This window comes from Arabidopsis lyrata (assembly GCF_000004255.2).
Source record: "Arabidopsis lyrata subsp. lyrata unplaced genomic scaffold ARALYscaffold_169, whole genome shotgun sequence".
In the NCBI taxonomy this organism is placed as follows: Eukaryota; Viridiplantae; Streptophyta; class Magnoliopsida; order Brassicales; family Brassicaceae; genus Arabidopsis; species Arabidopsis lyrata.
In genome coordinates this window covers 1-5,890 of record NW_003302434.1, presented here as the reverse complement: position 1 = coordinate 5,890, position 5,890 = coordinate 1, and the positions used below count along the sequence as shown (strand labels likewise).

The following is a 5,890-nucleotide window of genomic DNA, read 5'->3' as shown; positions in this document are numbered from 1 at the left end:
TCCAACGGTTTGCTTGATCGTTACAAAGCCCGGCTTGTTGCGAAGGGATTTCATCAAAAATATGGACAAGACTATGTAGAGACATTCAGTCCCGTAATCAAGTCAACAACCATTCGCGTCGTTCTGGAAGTAGCAGTCACAAAAGCATGGACCATCAAACAACTAGACGTAAATAATGCCTTCCTCCAAGGAGAACTAACCGAAGAAGTCTACATGACTCAACCACCTGGATTCATTGACAAGGATAGACCATCGTTTGTTTGTCGTCTCAAGAAACCAATCTACGGTCTCAAACAAGCACCACGTGCGTGGTACACGGCACTCAAGCAATATCTTTTGGACACCGGATTCTCAAATTCCCTAGCTGATGCGTCTCTTTTTATTCATAGCTCCACAACCACCACAACGTATGTTCTTGTTTATGTTGACGATATCATTGTTACAGGAAACAACAGCAAGATGGTGAATCAAGTCTTAGCCTCCTTCGCCGAACGGTTCTCTATAAAAGATCCCACCGATCTCCACTATTTTCTTGGTATAGAGGTCACCCGTACTGCCAAAGGAATGCATTTGATGCAACGCCGCTATGTCACTGATCTTCTCACTCGCCACAATATGCTGGATGCTAAGCCGATTACAACGCCACTACAAGCTGCTTCGAAGCTCACTTTAACAGGCGGCGACCCGCTCGACGATGTTTCACAGTATCGTTCCCTTGTTGGAAGTCTTCAATACCTAGCATTTACCCGACCTGATATTTCCTATGCTGTTAATCGCCTATCTCAGTTTGTTCACAAGCCGACTCACGAACATTGGCAGGCTGCTAAGCGTGTGTTACGATATTTGGCTGGTACGCTAACACATGGTGTCTATCTTCACGCTTCTTCTCCCATGACTCTCCATGCTTACTCCGACGCTGATTGGGCTGGAGACTCTGATGATTATGTCTCCACCAATGGTTATTTGATTTATCTTGGTCGCAACCCTGTCTCATGGTCCTCAAAGAAACAGCGTGGTGTCGCTCGCTCCTCCACTGAAGCTGAATACCGAGCTGTTGCCAATACAGCTTCCGAGGTACGTTGGCTATGTTCCTTGCTAACGGAGCTAAAGGTACCTATACCAACTCCTCCGGTTATTTATTGTGACAATATCGGTGCCACTTACTTATGTGCCAACCCGGTCTTCCACTCTCGAATGAAGCACATCGCTCTAGACTATCATTTTATCCGAAATCAAATCCAAGGTGGACAGTTGCGGGTGTCTCATGTTTTCACTGATGATCAGTTAGCTGATACGCTCACCAAACCACTTCCGCGCTCACGATTTCAACAGGTATGTGTCAAGATTGGAGTTACATGTTTACCTCCATCTTGAGGGGGCGTATAAGAGTAACACTAACTTAAGGATCTAATTGTAAATTATGTAAATTAGTTTTACCCTAATTCCCTTAGGATTGTATAAATAGATGTAAGCCTCATTCTCAATCAATAAGATATTTTCAATCCTTATAACATACTCCCTCGATTTCGTTTTAGTTGTCGTTTAAGGTTTTTTCACACAAATTAAGAAAAACATTTAATTTTCTGTTTTACCCTTTATTAATATATTTTATAAAAAATTTCATTGGCCAAAACATTAAAACAGTAGAGATAAAACTGAAATTTTGACCAAACATTTGCATTGAAAACCTAAAACGATAACTATTATGAAACAAAATTTAAATCCTAAAACGACAACTAAACTGAAACGGAGGGAGTAATACTTTTTAATTTTTATCAATTGTTTGTTATACTATTAAATTGACTATTTACTTGTAGGAGAAGGAACATATATTTTCGGATCTAGAACGAGGAACAATGCTAACAAGACCTATGGGAGAAGAATATATTCAGATACGGCTTTCTACAGACACAACGACTCAACCGGATTCTAAGATACCCGGTCTTTGGTCTTCTTCGGTTAAACCCGAGTTTTGTTGCATCTATAGAGTACCAGACCGGTTACGCAAAGTGAACCCCGAGGCTTACACTCCTCAAATGCTGCTAATCGGACCTCTTCACCATTCCAAGAAAGTTGAAGCCTTCAAGCGCTATAAAACCGAGTTAAGGTAACAATGAACAACATAGTATTAATTTTATTTGAAACATTTAGATTTTAAGTTAAGCTAATACGTATAGATTATTCCAGATATTTGAACTATCTCAACATGGAGCTTCACAAGAAGAAGTGCCTTGATAGTATTGGAGATATATATGAGGAACAGCCTGTCAAAGAGTTCAGGAGACGCATCGAAATAAATGAGAAATCTTAAAACATAGCTACGCCGAGTTCACGATTTGGATCAATACTAAAGATAACGTAGAAACGATCCTCCATGATTCGGTGTTCATACTAATGTTCTTCATTCAAACAGGAAGTACTCTAAACTTCAGCAAGAAAGAAGATATTCTTTTCAACCAGAGTCGTCTCATAAACTCTACCGCCATTTTAGAAGATCTAATCTTGCTCGAGAACCAACTTCCTTATGCCCTTTTAGAGAAACTCTTTGAACCTTTTTTCTCAAATCTTGATACTAAGGAAACGTTTCGTGACATTACCCTTCGAGCTTTTGGCTTCGAGGGAAAGATCAAAGAAGAAGTGAGATTCTATTAGAAAGACAAACTAAATAAAGGCTTTTCTCATTAATGAATGAATGTTGTACAAAGTGAGATTATATACAAATCATAATGAGACTAAACCGTATAATTAATCTAACATAACCGGATAAAGGAAACCGGTAATGTGGTATACTGTATATATCTAATAGCCCTCCTCAAGATGGAGCCTCATAAAGGTTTAGGAGTCCCATCTTGGATATAAAATAGGAGAACTGAGTAGGGTACAGAGGTTTAGTAAGAGGATCTGCCAGTTGATGTTCAGTGTGAACGTGCATCGTCTTCAAGAAACCAGATTGCACCTTTTCTCTGACTAAGTGACAGTCATTTTCCACATGTTTGGTGCGCTCATGGAAGACTGCATTCTTTGCGATGTGAAGAGCTGCTGAGTTGTCACAATAAAGCAATGCAGTAATAGGAGAAGGAATAAGTAAATCCTTCATAATCTTGGCTATCCAAACGAGTTCCTTAGTACCATAAGACATGGCCCTGTATTCTGCTTCTGCAGAGCTTTGAGAACAGACCCGTTGCTTTTTAGACTTCCAAGAAACAAGAGCATCACCAATAAACATGCAATAACCAGAAACTGATCTTCTTGAATCAGGATCAGTGTTCCAATCAGAATCAGTGAAACCTTTAAGAGTTAAATCAGGATCTGTTGAATAAAACAAACCCTTCCCAATAGTGCCTTTCAGATATCTGAGAACTTTGTGAGCAGCCAACAAGTGAACTTGTCTAGGAGCAGAGGAGAATTGGCAAAGTTTACCTACTGCAAAGGTTATATCAGGTCTGGTAGTGCAGAGGTATAACAATTTTCCAATGAGTCTCCTATAAATTTCTGCATCAGGTAGCAATGGAGTATCTTCTTTGTGTAGAGAATGATTAGGCTCCATTGGTATTGAAGACGGCTTGCTTCCAAGAAATCCTGTATCTGAAAGTAATTCTAACACATATTTCCTTTGACAAATAGAGATTCCTGCAGAAGATCTAGCAATCTCCAGGCCAAGAAAATATTGTGGTTCACCAATATTTCTGAGTTGAAAAGCAGCTTCAAGCTGAGATACCAGTATAGGAACAACATCTCCACTATTGCTTGCAATGATTATATCATCAACGTACACCAGAATGACAATGAAAACACCATCAATGAATCTGGTAAAAAGAGTATGATCACTGTGTGTTGTCTGAAAACCCAAATCAATAACAGTGGATGAAAATTTCAGAAACCATTGCCTAGACGCCTGCTTTAGACCATAAATGGATTTTTGTAAACGACAGACCATCTTATCTTCAGTTTGCAAACTTGCAGGAACTTCATAACCAGGGGGCAACTCTATGTAGATCTCCTCATCTAAATCCCCATTTAAAAATGCATTTGACACATCTAACTGAGTAAGAAACCAGTTAAGTTTTGCAGCAATACCTAACAAGATCTTCACAGTGGTAAGCTTCGCAACTGGGGAAAAAGTGTCTTTGAAATCAAGTCCTGCCTCCTGTGTATATCCTTTAGCTACCAATCTAGCTTTGTATCTCTCCACAGTACCATCAGAATTATGTTTGATTTTGAAGACATATTTGCAACCAATAGCCTTCTTACCTGATGGTAATGGACAAATCAACCAAGTACCAGTTCTTTCCATAGCCCCAAGCTCCGCACCAATGGCATCACACCACTCTTGCATTTTCTTAGCCTCAGAATAAGTACGGGGTTCAGTAGTAAGAGTAATATTTTGAATAAAAGAGCAGAAAGAAACGCTTAGTTTATTATAAGAGAGAAAGTTAGATATAGGATAAGGAGTAGTGAAAGAAGTATTATTCATATAGTAGTCCTGCAAATGTGCTGGGAGTTTGGTAGGTCTACGAGAATCTAGTGCCAAAGGCAAAGGATTCTCAGAAGATGACACATCAGAATGTGGAGGTGCATCAGAAGATGAATGTGCAGAAAGAAAAGATTCATCGGGGTGTGCAGGGAAAGAAATATGAGGAAAGAAGGTCCGTGTATCTTCTGTCAATGTAGAAGATAGAAACGGGAAAATTTCCTCATGAAAAATAACATGCCTGGAAATAGAAATGACATTGCTCTCCAAGTCCAATACCTTGTAACCTTTGAAACCTGATGGATACCCTAAGAAGACACATGCTTTGGCTCTAGGTCGAAACTTATGCCTTTGCTTAGGAGAGGTGGACACATAACATAAGCAACCAAAAGCTCTAAGTTGGCTGTAATCAGGCTTTTGACTAGTGAGAATCTCATAAGGAGTAGCATTGGATAAGACTGGGGTAGGTAATCTATTAATAAGAAATACTGATGTAAGTATACAATCCCCCCAATACTCTAAAGGAACCTGAGATTGAAACATTAAGGCTCTAGCAACATTTAAGATGTGTTGGTGTTTCCTTTCTACTACAGAATTCTGTTGAGGAGTTTCTGGACAGGAATGGTAAGCAACTATGCCCTTTTCTAGATAAAGATCTGTGAATTTTAATTCAGGAGCATTGTCGGATCTAACAGATTTTACTTTAGTAGCATATTGAGTTTCAATCATTTTCAAGAAATCAGGAAAAACAAACAAGACATCAGACTTTGCTTTTAAAAGATATATCCAAGTTGCTCTACTATGATCATCCACTATAGTTAAAAAGTATTTAAATCCATCATGAGTTTCTTTTGAAAAAGGACCCCATGTGTCTATATGCAAAAGATCAAATGAAGAAGAACATATGTTTTGATTTGCATTAAAAGGTAAATGTTTTTGTTTTGCTAAAGGACAAACTGAGCAATGATGAATCTTATTCTTATTTATAGGTTTTGTTAAAGACAGTACATCAGTGAGCACATCAATTCTAGATTGAGATGAATGCCCTAAACGAGTATGCCATATATGAGAATCTACTGAAACAGCAGAACAAGTAGGAATAAGACTACCTGAAACTTCAAAAGTAGAAAGCTGTTGACTAGACTCCAGAATATAAAGATTTGAGACTTGACTACCCTTTCCAAGCATCAATTCCCGAGTAAGATCCTGAATGAAACAGGAAGTTGCAGTAAAACTGACTATAGAATTCAAATGCTTAGTTAACATGCTAACACTCAAGAGATTAAATCGGAAAATAGGAATAAACAAAACATCATGCAAAAGAATGTTTTCAGACAATTGAATAGATACTATTCCGACAATACTCACAGTAGTTCCATTTGGCAAATTCACATAGGTATTAACTAGATCCTGGAAAAC

At 38.5% G+C, this 5,890-nt stretch overlaps 1 pseudogene; it reads left to right on the top strand.

The window, feature by feature from the left end:
* Window positions 1–1,856: 1,856 nt before the first annotated feature.
* Window positions 1,857–2,652, top strand: LOC9298852 (annotated as a pseudogene).
* Window positions 2,653–5,890: the final 3,238 nt, after the last annotated feature.